The sequence below is a fragment of the Ptiloglossa arizonensis genome, chromosome 4 (assembly GCF_051014685.1).
Source record: "Ptiloglossa arizonensis isolate GNS036 chromosome 4, iyPtiAriz1_principal, whole genome shotgun sequence".
NCBI classification, from domain to species: domain Eukaryota; kingdom Metazoa; phylum Arthropoda; class Insecta; order Hymenoptera; family Colletidae; genus Ptiloglossa; species Ptiloglossa arizonensis.
The window spans coordinates 12,881,810-12,900,291 of NC_135051.1; the positions used below are offsets into that span (position 1 = coordinate 12,881,810).

Sequence of the window (18,482 nt, forward strand, 5' to 3'; positions counted from 1 at the left end):
GGAAGATCCACATCCTATTCCTTTGATTAATACAATTATTAATATTCGTATTATTTGATCCACGAGGCACTCGAAAAGTAATTTAATCGTTTTCAAAATGTAGATCTTACACATTTTTAATTACCACGTTATTGAGAATTTTTGTCATTTTGTACATCAACGTAGCGAACGTGGTACCTTTTGTATACTTTTCTCGCCATCATAAAATCATTAATTGTACGGAAATAACTTTTTGATGAGATAACTTATAGGCAAAAAACTCGTAACGCAAAACTGACTATCTACGAAACAATACGATGGACAAACTATAATTCCAAGTGGTAACACGATACAGTACGTTTATTATTTTGTTTCCTTAACATTAAATAACATTAATTTCTCTTCGACCAACAGAGGCATAGCTATATTTTGCAGACTTCGATTCAAATTTCGCCCTGCTCAGTTGCTCGTACAACCACTGTACTTGCTCGGAGTATCAATGGCAGCGGCTGGCAATCACGCAATGATTGGAAGCAGAAGCAATTAAACGTGAATCGTTTTTTTTCACTACAAGAGAAGAATGGTGCAATTACTCCACTTTTAATTGTTATGTCGATACTGATGTCTCTCATATACAGAGTGATTTTAAAGGGATTGCAATATACATTACACGTGGATCACAAAACCGATAATAGGAAACATTTTAACGAGTGTAAATAACACTGTTATACGACAAATCATTCTGTGCAAATACAATTAGTGAACATTTTATTCTAGAGCAGAATGTTCTATGAAAAGTAGGACACTACGAAACTGAGAAAGAGTCATCTAAAGTGTATGATCTATTAAACTTAAGTAACCATTCGAACAAGGTTTCACAGGTTTAATAAGTTCTACAGAACATTTATTTCTGTATTCGATCCATTTTTTATTCATTATAAAAAATATTCTTTCTGCGAGCAACAATATAAGCGATATACTTAAGATACATGATACAATTTTAAGTACATTATCGATATTTTATAATAGTTTGTTTCTTTCTTAAAATAATGTATCATTAAATTTTCATTAATGAATAGAATTTGCAATTTCTGCAATACGAAAAAATTTGATAGTTTCGTTAATGCTCCTTCTATTTTAAAGTTTGAGAATTTTACTATTACAGATTTTTCAAAGAATAAAATTATCATTAATTATTCTGGGCAATCGATTTTAATATGAGGATTTTTCAAATTTAATTCGAACCCGCAACGCAACAATGTTTCTTTTATTACATATGCCACTGTAAAAACAATCGGGTGTATATTTCTCTTCATCACTTAACGGGATTATATTTCAGAATAGAAAGGTAAAAGAATCATGTTGATTAAATCTTTTTACTTTTACAACTAAGAAAATTTGACAATGATCTTTTAGAATAGTGTTAGTAAGGCCACTCTGGATCAGCATTTAATTAATTGGCAGCTCAAACTTCACACGTGACTCGATGAAAGTGATTAAATTTCATCGATACTAACTACCGTACCAATACAACGAAACATGCCTCGAATGAAACTGGACGCTTGTGTATCTACAATTCTGTAATTCGACTGGGACAAAGTTATTTACATTATCGAGTTTAGTAAAGCGTCCAGAACTTTTCTCGTTACTAACGATGATTATTTTCGTATTCTCGAAGGCGGAAGGGGGATGTCTGAGAAAACTCGGACGCTCACGGAACGAACTTCTTGCCGTTGACAAAAACAGAAGAAGAAACGAAAGTCTCGACCGTGAGTCCGTTCTTGAATCCCAGTTCGGTCCGATGAACGGAGTAGAAAATGATCGAAGTGAACAATAAATTGGAGGATACAATTGGAAAGGGTATCCGGTTCTTTTTATCGAATATCGAACTCGACGCTTGGATGTTCAGGGTGCCCCGCGGAACTAGGACGGGGCTGTATTGTTGCAACTGTTTGAAATATGAAACAAATTTATAAGGAAAAATTGAATGCTTTTAGATACTCTAAGTTTCTGTCATTGTTACGGATAAATAGCAATCATTTTCTGACGTCCGATATTTTCGATACTTCGAACACCTATGATCATCATAAAACTGCACACGTGTTGAAAGATGGGAATAGTAATATACAAACTTGAAATTAGAACGTATGTCTCTCAAATTAGCAGCTTGCTAGAAGAAATGTCATATTTTTTTCATAAAAGTAAGTAGAAGTTAAATTTTAGTATAGAGTCCCTAACACTGACTTAAGAATCTATCTTAATGAAGAGAAAATAAATATTTATTTTTATATTTTAAGTTAAAACTACGTCTCCTTTCTTCATGTTGATTGCCTTAAGGGCCAGACATTTCTTTTCCTTTGGTGAGAGAATAAATGATGTCTATGAAAATTGTTACTTTTAAATTTGTTGTTTTTGTATGGTACCGAAGTGAACTGGTACGAATTCAACATTTTTATTTTTACACGCGTTGCCGTAATTCGTGAAAAGGAATTGTATCTTCTCCTAACAGACGTCGACGCAATGGCCAGTGTCAACGGCGTGGTTTTTGCAAACTGACACGGTTGCCGGAGAAAGTGTAAAGTCTGCTTTCGACGGTCAATTAGCACCGTCTACGTACGGCTCGTAGCAGGCATCGGTCACGCCTATTATACTCTTGATAGGTGACACAAGGGCGGCGGATATGATTGCAATTGCGCAAATAGTCCGAGCGGACGCGTCAGTACTGCAATTAGTTGGTTAACCGACCCTCAAACCCACCCCGTCACCGAGCCCTACACCCCTTAGCCCCCATAAGGGACCCTCTGTGTGGTCGGGGTTGTTGCAAGCTCGCGCGTAGAGCAGAAGGAGAGACGAGGGGTCTGGAAACCGGTGGTGGGTTGGCTTGTAACGCTGAACGCAGCACAACGCGACCACAGGTATCGGACTCTGCGGACCTTGCAATTAACAAAACAGATTACACTCAATCAACGTACACCTATATCACTTTTGTCCATGTGACGAAAATGTCATTGGCTTTCGTAGCTCCTCGTCGATGCAGCTTATGATTTGTTTACGATAAATATCCCGTGTGGGTACATCGTATGTGTAGTGCCCAAGTATGATACTTTGTTTCGTTCTGTAATTTTATCGACCGGCTGTTTATCGTACATTGGATGAAACTTGTCAGCATTGGACACGTTTTACAAGGGCTGGGAGGTTACTGATTGCTAAAATAGAAGTCATCAATGCCGTTCATGCATCACAGAGGTAGGAAGGCTACCGATTGGTAGAATGATGCCTCACATTCTACTATTCGGAAACCTTCTTGTCTGTATATTGTAGGTCTAAAGTTGTAGTTAAGTAGACTGGCTGATCAAAGACTTAGCGGTTTAAAGCTTCTCTTCCTTTGATACGTGCTCCTTGTCGCGATTGTACATCACGTGAAAACAGATCTTAATATTAGAACTACCGATGGTAGAGGTATTACTATTTGTATCAGATTACATACGTATCTTTGAAGTTAGATGGAGAAACGGTAAATTAATTTACGAGTATCGTTACTTGTTTATTTTGATAATTGTCCACGAATATTGTAGGCAAATGCACCGTTAGTATTTGAGCAATTTTAGAAAGAATTTCGAAACAAGTCAAATGGACCATAGTTCTAGTGTTAAAGGCCCCGGGGTATAGGTGTGCAGAATCATTGTACCGCTGAACGCACTACGCAGTGGACCGAAATTTCCAAAATGTCTAATGTAGATGAAACTGATCTACTAGTATTGTTAGATACGTGCAACGAATAACCAGGAACCAATATTCCTCCGATAGCTTTGCAATGTTCAGCTTAAACAAGATAGAGAGCATGAAAGTAGAATAATTTGTCAACAGTATTGGAATATTTTAAGTGTATAATATAATATGTTACCAAACTAATGAACTTAGTATTTTTCATCAAATGTGTATTATTATATTTTAATTATGAATTCTAATACATTCTTCGCGTATGTCAAGTTGTATAAACACATTATATTGCAATCAGAAAAAAATATCAGTCCTGGATTAATGATAATCTGATAGATACCATCGGTAAGAGGAATGTGAATCGTGTTGAGCAAGTTTTGTTTATACAGTTAATAACGAGTCTCTCGAAGGCTGACTAAAACGTCTGACACAATACGATTAGCAATTTCTTCCAAGATTGATCTTCTTGTTTCTTTACAATACATAATTGTATGATTTTCGTCGTAAAAATTAATTTAAAACGAGACAGATTTATACATATTTCTATATGATATTATACATATTTCTATACGTTCTATATGAACTTTCCTTAAAGAAAATAAAGAAAAGAAATTTTACTTAATGTTGTGAATACACACATGTATATAAAATATCCGCAAAGAAACTAATAATGCTATTTGAATATCTTTCAAAAATCATGAACGATATGTTTCACCTTTTCTTTTTAATTAGTTGTCTACGAGATATTTCGTTGTATCAATTTATACGAGACATACTGCATTTAACCCTTCGAGCCGTTACGACGAGAACGTGTTCATTAGTCTCGAACTGACCTTGCGGCGTTAGAACGAATAATATTTTGATAATACGTATTGCAGTTTCTCTAGGTACGTTAGTAAAACAGTATTTCATTTCACTTGCATACAGCTTGAGTTAATATATCAGAATCGAGCATTGTTATCTGTCTCCTGCTTGCTTGCCTTTGAATACACCAGGACGATAGTGGGAAACAGTACTAGCAGTTCTATGAAGTCGAGTTGATAAACACTGGATACCTAAAAGGACAGAACTGTATTTAGACATTCACTCAAGCACCTAAGCATGCGAGACTGCGGCGTGGGTCGAGAAGGAATAGCATCAAGTTGGCCATATTTCCCTAATTTAGCACGAATTTTTTGAAACCGCATCTACATTAGAATACGTAAATACTAACGCTTCGATACTGTGCATTGGGTTATTTGTGACCCGGTCTAACAAGAAGAGTACACAACCCCAACGAACGTTCGTTGAACGTTACCGGGCTCGAATTATAAAAGCCAATTTATTTGAACAAACTGTAAAGTATCAGCTGTATGTTATAAACAATTAAAGAAAAAAAATTATTTTAAAAAGTTTACAATTTATTATTATCGAATCCATTTGATTTTTAACGTAAATAAAAGTATATTTTAAAACGAATACAAATGTGTGTAAGATAAGGGTATAAGGGTAAGAATCAATACTGTTTGTCATAGTATTCAATTTTTTATCTTAATGCAACAATGTAGTGGGTTGTGTATTAGCGTAATGGACTCGTGAAACAAAGTCCTGGGTTGGTATCGTATATTGGGCTTTTGAAGTTTTTTTTCAATACCGAAGCTCTATTCAGCCCTTAGCTATAAATCGTTAGAAAATGAAATACGGTCGGGCTATCTACTATCAAAAATCCTCAGTATTCGTTCGCATTAATATACCATAAAGATCATAATATTGCAATCCAATTTTCATTTGTAATAAATATTACAAACTAAAAATTCTTCCAAACAATTACAAGTAAACACTATGAATATAAATATTATATTGTTTTATAATTCTCACATAATTTGTTCATACTCATAGGCCCATATTATTTAAACTCGATCTTGCTCGAAAAGCGGATGGTAATTAATTGTTTCAACGTATGCTACAATTCAATAAGACGTGATGAGCATAATAATAAATTTGCAACCGGTAGATAAATGTCGTTTATGTCGTGTCGTTGCACGTAGAACGTGAAGTTATGTCTCGCAGCAGAATTTAGATCCTCGAGAACTCTTCGAAGCATCGGGATTTCCGAGTATCGGTGTATATATTTGTCAATTTGCACGTAGCGAATTCCTTTTCCTCCCAATGGGGACTAGGTTATAATAGACTAAACCCGAGCGGCTTCGACAACATAATGGAAAGTCATTGATAACATACGGTCGCGGGTCAACATCGGGATAATTCAATTTACCGCCGATTTCCAGAGCGACCAACCACACGGGGTCTCTAGCCGCCACCCGGTTCTCGCCCTCCCGTTTATTCGTCCTCGCCGCTCGCTTTGCCTCCTTCTTCTCTAATTCCAGCGCGTCTGACTTTGCACAACAGGTTCTCTGTGTGCGAGGGTGGCGAGGTGCAAATATTGATTTGACGACCGTAAGTTCGCGGCGCTGATTTGCCCGAACGACGTCCCGACTGCGAACCGTCGAAGCCAATTTGCAGCCTCTTTGCTTTGTCCGCATTTGTTGGAACGCCATCGGGGTCAGTTCTCCAAGAAGTCGCCGTAAGACTGCTTTGTACGACTCTCGTGGTGCGTTCGACGACTCCATTCTGTGCAGCGTTCATATTTTTCTGTGGCTTCTATTCAAGATGAATATAACAGCGGCTATATTGTGCGATTGTCGTGCGAACGCCGTTCTCGTACCCGCTAATTCTTCGTAACTTCTTTGTAGCGACACATTCGTGGCATGCTTTAATTCGTTCGAGAGAAAAGCACAAAGTGAATAAAGGACATTGTTTGATACATCATCCGGAACATTGTTCAGGGTACAAGACTGATGTATCTGGACAGATTCAATTTTACTACGTAAACACTCTATTTCGAAGATCAATCCTGGTGCGTTTCTCGGGTCTTTTACGACCCATTGCAACTTCATAATACATTACTTTTTGCAACTGAAGATAGGGTAATAGATGGGACCGAATGCTCCTAATTTCCTTAGTCCTCTCGTTGTATTATATAATAAAGTTACAGGACATTTCTTATAGTAGTGAAGAGATATTCCTTTGTTCTTGATTTTTTCCGTTCTTTTTCTTATTATTTTTTAAATTAATAATAGAGCACGAACAATCATTTTATTAAATATTACAGAACGTTCTCTATAATTTGTGCATCGATATTTCGATCTTATTTTTAGGGGAAGCACATAAGGTTACGCGATATACACGGTGATGTCGAATTATATTATTATTAACATTGTTTTAACACGATTAGTAAGTTGTGCGTGTAAATTATGATTTTTGTCAAATTGATAAGAGAAAGAAATAAGTTTTATCACGGTGTAAGACGTATTGTAACGAAGTTTATAATAACAAGTATATTTTAGGACTTGAGTTTCATTTAAATCATACTGCGTTTACCAAATATTTGACGTTTCGTATACAAAATTTGGGTCTTGGTGATTTTACCGCTCGACAATATATGCCAAGGAAAAGAAAATCGATTCCAGGCACTTAGATAATATTCGTTAAAAGTGAAACACTTTTTATTTTCGGTAACGTGTATTCAACTATAATATAAAAGTAAGATAATAAATTGACTGTACGATGATGTGTCTTCAGTTAAACCAACACATATAGATATTTAAAAAAATGTAATTGTCTTACACTTACTTTAAGTTATAAATTTCTACGCACATTTCTTCATTTAATGTAATATAATGTTTACGTTAATAACGTTAAAAAAACATTTGATACAAAAAGTGTATTTTAGAACAACAAGAACATACTTACCTTATAAGAGTTTTCAAGAACGAGGGGAATCATTCCAAAAAGAGACAAACTCTTCTCGATATATTACGTTATTGTAAATTAAACTGTTTATGCCGATTCTATTCGAAAGAAAGAAATGAACTCACGTACATAATTTAAAACGCAAAAATGAGTCTTCTGTAACTTTAAAAATATACAGAATTAAAAATTAAAAAGTCGCGTATAGATTGAAACGTAAAAAAGGAATACTATACTTCCTTCGCACCTGTCAAGACGCGATGACTCTTATCGGTCAACTAAAATCTATCAGAATCGATGAAAATGTTATCTTCATAATAACTTTGATTATACAATTGTGCTGTAAGAGTACAGTAGTAGTTTCGTACAACACGAATCCGTAATTCCGTTCATCAATTGGAGAAAAGCGTGACGGAGGACGTTGCATCGTTAAACCTTGCGCATCGCGTTACTAGTGCATTCAATAGCATTGAACTCTCCCGTGCTCGGTGCATCTTGCCAAATCGCCACTGTCTCTGGACCGAGTCGCGAAAGACACTCGAGACACCGAGTAATTCCAGCGAAGGAAAAACAAATGACAGCGGGAACGTGCTTGCATTCCGTGCGATATCTCGATTCAAGGTAACGGTGCAAAACGACGGGACATGTTCAGAAACGCGGAGATCCGAAACGAGTCGGTTCTTCGTCGGAGACAACGCCGCCCGGGATCGCGGAAAGGAGACGGTTTCAGGCTTCGGCGAGAAATTCCTTCTGTCGGGAGACGGAAGAAAAACGGTAACACGACGCAGCGCAACGCGACGGTGCAAGAAAATGAACACGGAGAATGAAAGGGCCGCTACGGTGGAGCCAAGCGCGAAGAGAATTACAGTCACTCCGGCTTTCCATTTCGTAGCGGTGGTCCGTTGAATGATCACCGGCTAATCCATTAGGAAAATTAAGCACGGGGCAGGGTTTCCTTATTCCTTGCGGAATAACGTGTCCTCGGTTCTTTGTTAGACGAGCCCGACCCGCCGCGGATCGTGGAATAAGAAATAAGGAGGCTTCTTCTTTAAGTACGCACCGTGCCAGGAGAATGACAAGGAAAAGATAGGGGACAGGAGGAAGTAGCGTGACCAGGGAAAACGGAGCTAAGATATCGAACGAAAGGGACGTGACAAATAGTACTCGTTTTGTTTTTACCCATTTTACTTTACATATTCGGTACAGCCATGGATTTACACGGAACCGCGAAAATCCATTGACTGCGATGTTATCGATTACCAGATTGGTTCAACGAATAATTTTAATAAATTGTACTTTACACGATCTTCACGGAGTAGATACTTATGCGTTACTTTACGTAGATTCTTCTATCTAACGATTTGTGTTTTTATTTTAGTAAATGTTGATTGACAAGCATCATTCGATAAAGACTGAGAAGCTGAACCATGAATTTATAGACTCGCTCGTTTGTGAAGAGAAAGATTGACGTTGTTAGTAGAGCGTGCATAAGAAGTAGTGTCAAAGTTAGGAGGTATTTTTTGTTCGTTAAAATACACAAAGGATTGAATTTTGGAATTTTAAGGCGTTCTTATTTATCGGGAAGAACAAAATAGATAATATTTTTCAATGAAAAGTGAACTTAAAACAAGTTTGCACTAGGCAAACTCTACGGTTAAAATTTGATCGAGGAAAACCTACAGTGCAGGCAATTGCAAGTATCAGAAAACTGACATTTATTCCAAAACTGAGAGAGCTTCTTGAAAGTCAAGAACTTTAACAATTCGAACGTATTGAAATTGATAGTTTTTGTTACTATTTCTATTTACTTCTGACAGCGACAAAACGATATCAGTACTTCTGATTCTAAATTTGGCAGGCATTTTTACCAAACTCCATTGTAATCAAATAGTGATTAGAATTCGTGAAGTAAACCTTTTCATCTTCACGATGAATAATAAACGGTGCTTTTAAAAGTTTAGTCACCTATTTTAGAAACCTTGTAGACAACTCGTTTCATTGTCTCAGATTTTATTTTTCTGTTTCAAATTTTAAGTAAATATTTTTCAAAAAGTTTTTGTTCTAGCAAACTGTCTTCTAAATTTTTGAGCAAAAAATCGTTTCTTCAAAACTTTTCTCCAGTCCTCTGCAACTTTTAATCATACAAAAATTAATAAGAATTACTTGTTTAGGAGTTTTATCCTTCGTAACTGGTATTTAATTCAATTTTCCAAGAGTTTTAAGATAGATCTCGCAAGAACTTTGGAATGTTGCAGAGAGCAGACACGTTCGAACAAGAACGAAGTTTGTCAATATATAATACGTAACGTATTTCAACTCTATTTATTCAATTTTTCGCCAAAATCAACTTGTAGACATTTGGTCAAGGAAGACATTGATCGAAATATTGTAAATGATAATATTCAAAAGGAAAATATTAATTTTTCTGGTCCTGGTAACTGTACGTTTTGATTAAAAATGGTACAAATGTCAATAACAAAAATGAAAGAATAATGTAACGAAACTTTTTCCTTATGGATCAAATCATCTAAGTACTTCCTCTTATATTATGGAAACCTCATTAATTTTCAACAGAGATATTTTTAAAATTAATGACTTTTCGGATATCAGATTATATTTTTATTAATTTTACTTATATACTATCTCGTGGTTCAATTTTATGGTTAGTACTAGATATGTCTGTTTTTGTCTAATGTAGACATTTTACTAACAATAAATTATCACGATTAGAATTAATGGTATTGATAGAAAAATATTTGAATAAAAAGATGCTGTAAAAAGTTGTTATATGTATACCACAACAGAACTGTCGAATTGTAGAGCACTCGAATAAGAGAAGTTTTAACAATGAAAGTTCTTCTCTATCAAAACAAATGTGATATTATAACTTTTTTCCAATGCTGAATTTATTCTTCTGTGAAGTACATGACTCGAATATCTCGATAACTCGTGTTATAAAGTAGGAAAACGTTAAACAACAAGCTTGAAATTTTTCTGAAAAATCAATACATACATTGCACAATATGCAAACGAAAAATCAATACATACTACAAGAATATAAAATAGTAACTGTACCTCCGATATAAAAATGAAAAGTCAATACGTATTACAGGAATGTAAAATAGTAACAATACCTAAAATTCCAATACTCGAACATACGTTTAACAAGAGAGATAAAGGGATTTTTAATAAAATGTAGGTAGAATTGTAGAAAAATTAAACACAATCCTTATAAAAATTTATACGAATCCAATACAACCGTCTTTTCAAATAATAATTAAATTTAGAGAACAAAGGCAAGACAATACGATCGTTACCCATATTCTTACATTCATTGCAGAATCAATTTTCAAAACAGTTTTTTCCATTTGATTATACTGGTGTAACAATGATGAACGTGAGCGGGAACATTGCTTTAATTTTAGTATTGTACGGAATAAAAATTTCGAAAAAAAACGAAATTTGATGTACTGTTCAAATTTTATTGTATTAGAGACAATAGATTCAATACCAATTTCATTACAGTACATTGCATGGTCCACAAAACTGTTTCAAGTTGTAACTCTATATCAGTGCAGTTAGAGAAAAATGTTAAATGAAAAAGGCGAATGGTTTCAAAATTTATAGGACCATATTTTTTTATAAATGCAACGGTGCATGTACATTCAACAATTGTATTATTTTTAAAATGGAAATCCATATTTTTTCATAGAACTCGAATCCTTTCACAATTTCTGCGTAAAAATGTATTAGGATAAAGTAGTAAAAAAGAGATTAGTTCAGTTTCAAGATTTGAAACTTTAGTTGCATGCGAATACTTAATTTTTGCCTGAAGTAGAATTATCTTAATGCGATAACAATTTTTTTTCTAACAAAGAAATTGTAATGAAATTTATCTCATCGAATCAATGTTTCTTTTAATTTACTCAATGCATAAAGTAAATAAATCAACGTAAGTTTTTTGGACGTTTGAATAATATAAGTAATATATATTTTAATATATAGGCCTAATATACAGATCTTTAGGAAAAACCCGATATTAAAATTGATTGAAAACAGAGAAATAATTTGGAGAATACATAATTATTAAACTTAGAACTAATATACCCATCTTATGTAAAAATTCTACATACCATTGATACAGTACCTATTAGAAATGAAAATAACGAATAAAAATCATTCACTATTTTTTAACAAAAAATTGAAAAATAGCCTGATGGTAGAGGGTTAACATCTCGTTCATTATTAGAGAAAACTTGCACGAAAAATTCATGCAATGTTTTCATAAGTATATTAACACATACCAGTACAAAATATCTCAGTTCGATACGTTGCGTGCTTTATGTCTGTGTAAGTATATTAACACATACGAGTACAAAATATCTCAGTTTGATATGTCGCGTACTTCTCTCGAGAAATGAATCCCGAGGTTTCCGTCCATTCTTCAACGAGGAAATCCTTCTTAACGAGAGACAGAGGTAAGCAAACGACGCATCGTGGAGATTCTTGAAAGAATCAAGGGGATTGAATTTCAAGGCAGGCAACCGAGTAAAAAAAAAATCGCGTGCCTTCGGGGTTGGTTCCCCTTCTTGACTTAGCAGGATATCGACTTCGACCGCGAACTCCTCGACAAGTTTCGGCATTCAGTTGGACCGACGTCTCGATCGTATGCGCGGTGGTCGGTTGTTTGGCCCGGAGCTAGCACGCGGATGGTTTTAGAATGCAATTCTTCCGAAATTGGTTTCGGGTTTCCGCGAGATTGCTTCGATTTAGGACGAATTGTCTCGTCTGCCTTAAGGCCAGGCTGCGCGGCGCACTTCCGGCCAGCTTAGAACGCAGAAAAGTTCGAGCAAACTCGACGACTTCGGAACTCCGCGCGAAATCGGGGTATCCTTTAGCGGAAGCATCTTGTTGTTTTCCTTTCCCTCTGCTCGAATCGATCTTTAGACCCGTGAACAGCGAACACGGGAAGAAGAAGGGAAACAAATCGGATTCGGCTTAAATTGGTACGAGGAGCGATTGCAACATTATTGCAACACGTTCAATTTCGTCGATGAATCATCAACTAGTGGCAAAGAGTGTTAGGTTCAGAGAAGATATGCAGTTATCGTACACCATTTTCTAGACACTCGTAAGTTGTAGTAGCAGCCACAAGTATTGCGTATGTCGTGTCGATTAGCAATAATTGCGTACTTAGATCGCGATGGATCAATTTTCAACATCGTAGATACAGGAGAACTTTATTTATTGATACGAAATTTTCGTTGATGCTCGATTCAGTAAACTTCTACTAGACTCTTATTATTTGAACTACTGTCGAGCATTGTTTCAGTTATCGACGTCTGCTATGAACGAAAATGAAAACAAAATATAGATATTTACGATCACGAAATAATGTTTCGACGAAGCACTCCAAAACTAGAATTGTTTCTTAATTCTCATTCTATAGTAAATTGTACTTGATTGTATTTTGAGAAGAAAACTTCTAATAGTGATTTAAAATGTGAAAAAATATACTTAGTATTTGGAAAATATTGAAATCTTGAAGACATTGAAAAATGAATAGCAGTTTTTCTATCTAAAATTAAAAAAGTGAAATGTAAAGGAATAAAATACCAAACCGAAGTAAAAATAAATGGAAAAAATTTGTATATACATCGAAATATTTGTATAATCTAAAGAATGAGTTCAACATATGATTGAATCCATTTATCTAAACGAGAATTCCGGTTCGAACAAAAAATTAAAAGTAGTGGGGATAATCAATGGATTCCTACTATATGAATTCATTCGGTTATATGAAGAATGCGTTCGTGTAATTATGAAGATTCATTAATTTTTTTCGTTCAAGGAGAAAGTCACCACTGGTCATAGTTCAAACAGAACAAATTAATAATCACTTTAATTTGAATATGGGAAAGTAAAATAAATATTCTCGTATAACATTAAATGTCGGTTCTATGTTAAGTGGTAAAAGAGAGAAGAAAGTGCAGAAGAGAGAAATGCGTCTTGAAAATGTGACTTTGTCTAACTGCAAGAACAATGGAGAGATCCAATCACGAATATCTATTTCTCCAAGTTATTCGATTTAGGGTATCACGTTAAACAATGATATGTTTAAGTCGGTATGACTTAACGGTCGGTATGATAAGTTTACAAAGGAACCTAATCCAGACGAATACAATCGGATAGAATACTTCAGAGTATTGTCACATTTGATTCCAGATTTATGTCGTAACTTTGCAAGTCGAAGTATTGACTTTTTGTTATTCTTTCAAACCATTTGGTGCACAGTAATCCTTGATATAATATGATTGCTGACTTGACCTTCGAAAGTAAAATATCAGAAAGAAGGAAGAAGAGAAAATAAAATTTTGAAACCACTTTTACTGTCTTAAATATTTAATGTTATTACCTACTAGTAATCGATTTAGTCAAATACTATCAACAACTTACTATAAAGTTAAAAATGTTATGTATTTTAAAGAAATGGAAATTTTCCTGGCTCTTCAAACTGTTACTTACTATTTCTGGCCAAAGATTACAAAGTTACGTCAAATTTTCATTTTTCTCTGGTTCTATCTTTTGATTTTCGGAGCGTGACATTCTGAACGCATCTGCTGTGCTGGTGCACGGAAATTCCGTTTCAGGAGGAGTGTTAACAGATAGCTTAGACGACAGTTGGCACCTGTCACTTCGTGAGACGGGCTGCATAATGATTTCAAGTGTATGCACTCGGGACGTTTCTACGAAGGTTCCAGGGAATGGCTGTCCGCGCGTTTTGTTTCAGCCCCGTTGTGTCTCTATTGTTTATGCAAGCGGAACAAAGTGCATGGTCAACACAACGTTACGACGACAGAGTGTCTTAAGTGCATTCAAATTCCGCCCCGAAGAAGTTGCACTCATAAAGGACGAGGACCCATTCACTTAAAATCCTCGACCACTTTCGACGTTATTTACTCTTTGTTTATCGTGGAACGACGGTACGTAAATATATAATCGACAGGTTAACGCTATTGCCATTTATTCTTCCACTTTTCCTCCATTATTCGCAAATTTATCGACCATTAGCTCGTGCTTCTTTCATAAGAATTTGTACACACACACGCGCGCATACACAAAACTATAATAAGAACTATATTACAAAAATTGTATAGCTAGATTAATTAAACCCAAATTACATAAATTAAATATAATAAAGTATAAATAAAATATGAAGTTCCATATAATAGTGTCAACAGTATTTTTATTTAGTAACGTATGTTGCATAACTCCAAGTACGTAATTTTATACATTATATATACTTACAAAATATACTTAATTTATGTTATTTATGTTTGACCAATGTAGCTGTACAATTTTTGAAATGTAATTTACATTGTTGTTTCCTGATGATAACCTGAATATTGTACGATCAGACGAAATATTACCAATGGACATTCTATCAATGTTTATTTGTAATATATTCTAAATAATAAGTAATTAACCATTCTACTATGTTTATTCGATATTGTACATTATCATTCTACTGAAAACTGACGTATTGAGAAGACACCGGTGTAATTTATCGTATACATATCTAGGTGGGATCAATGTAATGGAACTTTTAGTTAAATATCTCTAGATTTTAATTTATTACAATTTTTGGCTTTATTATGGATATAAATAGAATACTACTACACCATCCTTAGACGATAAGGTTTCATTCATAAATTCAGAGACATATTGGATCGACGTCGACCGCTAGTGAAGGTTCCTAGGTTCGTGCAGTTTATAGACAACGGGCTTGAGAGGTTAAGGGATACTGGCCTGGTTTAAATCAATATTTTCTCTTTTGTCAATGAGCGTATGTATATGTATATGTATATGTATAGTACTACTACAGATTGAGATCAGTCAGCTAATTTTATTAATTCATTCGTGCGGATTCTAAATAACGTAACCGCTCATTGTTCTAAACTTTTTACAAATATAAAAACCCTTTCCTGTACAATATTTAATATTTTAGCAATATTGTGTGTCCCACTTTGTAAATTATTTTCAATTAAAATCGAATACATCATCGTTGATAATTTTTATTGATTTTCCATTTGATATTGTATTTTCCAAACTGAAGTCATAAATTCTAAACTTCGTAAAATATTTTACAATAATGAATCTGCTACATAGTCATCTTATCACTGTGAACATTCTAATTTTTTTTCATGTCTGTATGGTACTTGTCTCTTTCCAAATATAAATAACCAGTAAGCAAAGAAAACAAATATTAAACTTTGTGCATTTCAACAAATTGAAATTAGAATACATATCACGTGCAAAATATTGCTCAAATTTCTCAAATTTTGTTTATTCATAAATGATTTACTTTACTTTTTCAAGACGATGTCCCCACAAACATGTACAAATTTAAAATCTAAATAAAGTCTATTTTTATATTCAAAACTATACAGAAGAGAAATATTATAATCGAGACAAATTTTGAGAAAATTTATTTATAGTAAAATGTACTTTAAGATTCCCTAATCACGTATTAACAATTAAAAAGAGTTAATATATGTATATACCTGGCATGACTAAATGAATGTCAATGAAAATGATATATAATTAACTTTGGAATTTCCATCTCAAGTTCTGTTAAAATTTTTCAGCAAAATCTGTTCATGGATAGTGAATGTTACCTATGGTAGTTTTTGTTTATTTTTTTGAGATGTATATTGGCTTTTTGAAAGAATTTATAAAAATGCTTGTAAAAATCTTAAAGAGGATTAAATTTTACACAGAAAAGTTAAATAAACTCTTTCTATTTTTCTAAGTAAATAAAGAATGGAGTACATCTAGTTTTACAAAAATTCTGTCTAAGTAGGAGGTTCGATGAAAAATTATTGGTATCAAAGTAACAACCTATTGAAAAGAAAAACTTATTATCGAAAGTAAGTATATATATATATGACCTTCTCATTTATTCATCCCCTGAATTTCGTTCTGAAATAAATTGCAGTGGCCGTAAAGTACTTCGCGAGCGTGTTCATTTAAAATTACAAATTTCTGAGTACGAGAAGTTATTCGGAGAAATTTATAGAGGCTGGAAATCTGTTCAGCGAGGTCTTTCGCTTCCGATGATAACAAGTGTCAGTTAGTGGGATTATTACAGAGAATCTCAAGAGTATGCTTCAAATAGTCGGCTACATTATAAGAGGGAATGCTAGACAAGACATAGAAGTGGCAGCTTGACATCGCTGATCCGATAACAGACTAATTAGTACTTGAAACGAAGATCAATGGAATCCTGAATGACCCATTGACGCCAACCGCTTATGCAAGATCATTGTGTTGCTTGACGAAGTAAAGAAATCTGACCCATTATGGATTAAACATGAATACAAAATTGTTGTTTTATGTTTTTAGTTTTTTTTTTAATTAGGTATTACTGTAACAAATTACGCTAACTATCGGTGTTCTCGACAGTAAAATTTTACTCCTCTCTCGACGTTGATTCTTGAATTAAAACTGAACTGTAAATAAAGTTACTTTTACAAACGAATAAAATAATTGTAATATCATCGTATTTCTAACTATGTTATAAAAGCTTATTTGCACAATAATTTGTGCAATATAGTTTTCTGCACAAGTTACTTAAATATGAACGAGTTTTCCTTGCTGCAAACATGTATTTGAAATGGTTTGTACCTGAAGGAAGACAGAACAAATAATAAATGTAACAATGGATCTGTACTTTATTTTTCATTAACACAACGATGTAAATGCAATTGCATCTCTCTTTTCACAATATTTATCCGTTTAATTTTCAATAAATGCAAACACATTTTAATAATGTATTCAATTACATTTTACTATATACTTCAACAATTATTTCCTATTTTGAAAATGAAGTTAATTTTTTAAGTACTCCACACTGGCATAACTCCGTAACTAATCGTAAACAAAGAATAGAATTTAAATTGAACTTTTATTTAAAGGAAAAGCTACTTCTTGCGACAAATAGACTTTCACATGCACGGTTGCTATGAAGGTAAAATTTCGCATATTATAGAAATTAGCAAACATCGCAATACGCCCCTAAACTGGAATAGCAGTCCGCTGGTCTACCACTTTTCCCTTTGCCATGTAAAAGGATACTGCTCCTACTATTAACGAATACCCTCGAAAGTTGCTTGTTAAATATTCAAGGGACTCGAAGTGGAAAGCAGTGGAAACGTAGTGGCACGCAATGTTTCTGCCGGATATGCAGCGTCTATGCTAAGAATTTCGTGCATGTTTAGCCGGTTATTTCCACTATAAGCGGCAGCCACGGCGTATCGTGAGTTGTTGTTGCATTAAATTTGCCGTCGTGACTACAACATAGCAGCAGGTACCTATATCAATATTTGGCAACAGTTGACGTGACGGTACCTGCTCCCGTCGTTGCTTCATTATTTGCTTCTGTTTCTGCCACAATTAGTAATGGGACGGTAGCGAGCGAAGCTCACGAATTTCAGCACAAACAATCCATGGACCGTATTTAAACCGGCTGAGTATGTTTAGCCCACCAATGGGAATAGTTGAGACACTCTATGGTTAAACTTGAAACTCGTTTAGACTGTTTCAGCAGATTAGAAACGCGGATCGTCGTTACGATTTCGAATGGATGATTTCTTGCAGATATCGATACAATTTATCGAACGACGAAACTTATTGAGCAACCTAATACATGTTCTCCCGCATAATGATTTCTATCGGGTTGGATACGTTGGATCGTACGTAAAATGCCGTTTCTTGTATCAAGATAAAGATAGTTTAAAAGAAGAATCGAACTTTAGAATGTTAAAATTCGATACTTCTTTAATCTTAAATTTTTTAAAAATTAATAACGAGATCGTTTGGAATTAATACAGTTCGTTATTCAGTGAATGTTTCTTTCAAAACTTCATTGAAGAATATTAATAATCATGGGAGTTACGTTCAATTAAACATATGTGCTTTTCTTATGAAGAACA

The 18,482-nt window shown here is 34.4% G+C and overlaps 1 protein-coding gene across 1 annotated transcript in view; it reads left to right on the plus strand.

The window, feature by feature from the left end:
* Window positions 1-18,482, plus strand: part of LOC143145349 (neural cell adhesion molecule 2) — a 261,041-nt gene that overhangs the window by 225,849 nt on the left and 16,710 nt on the right. The window lies entirely within an intron of this gene.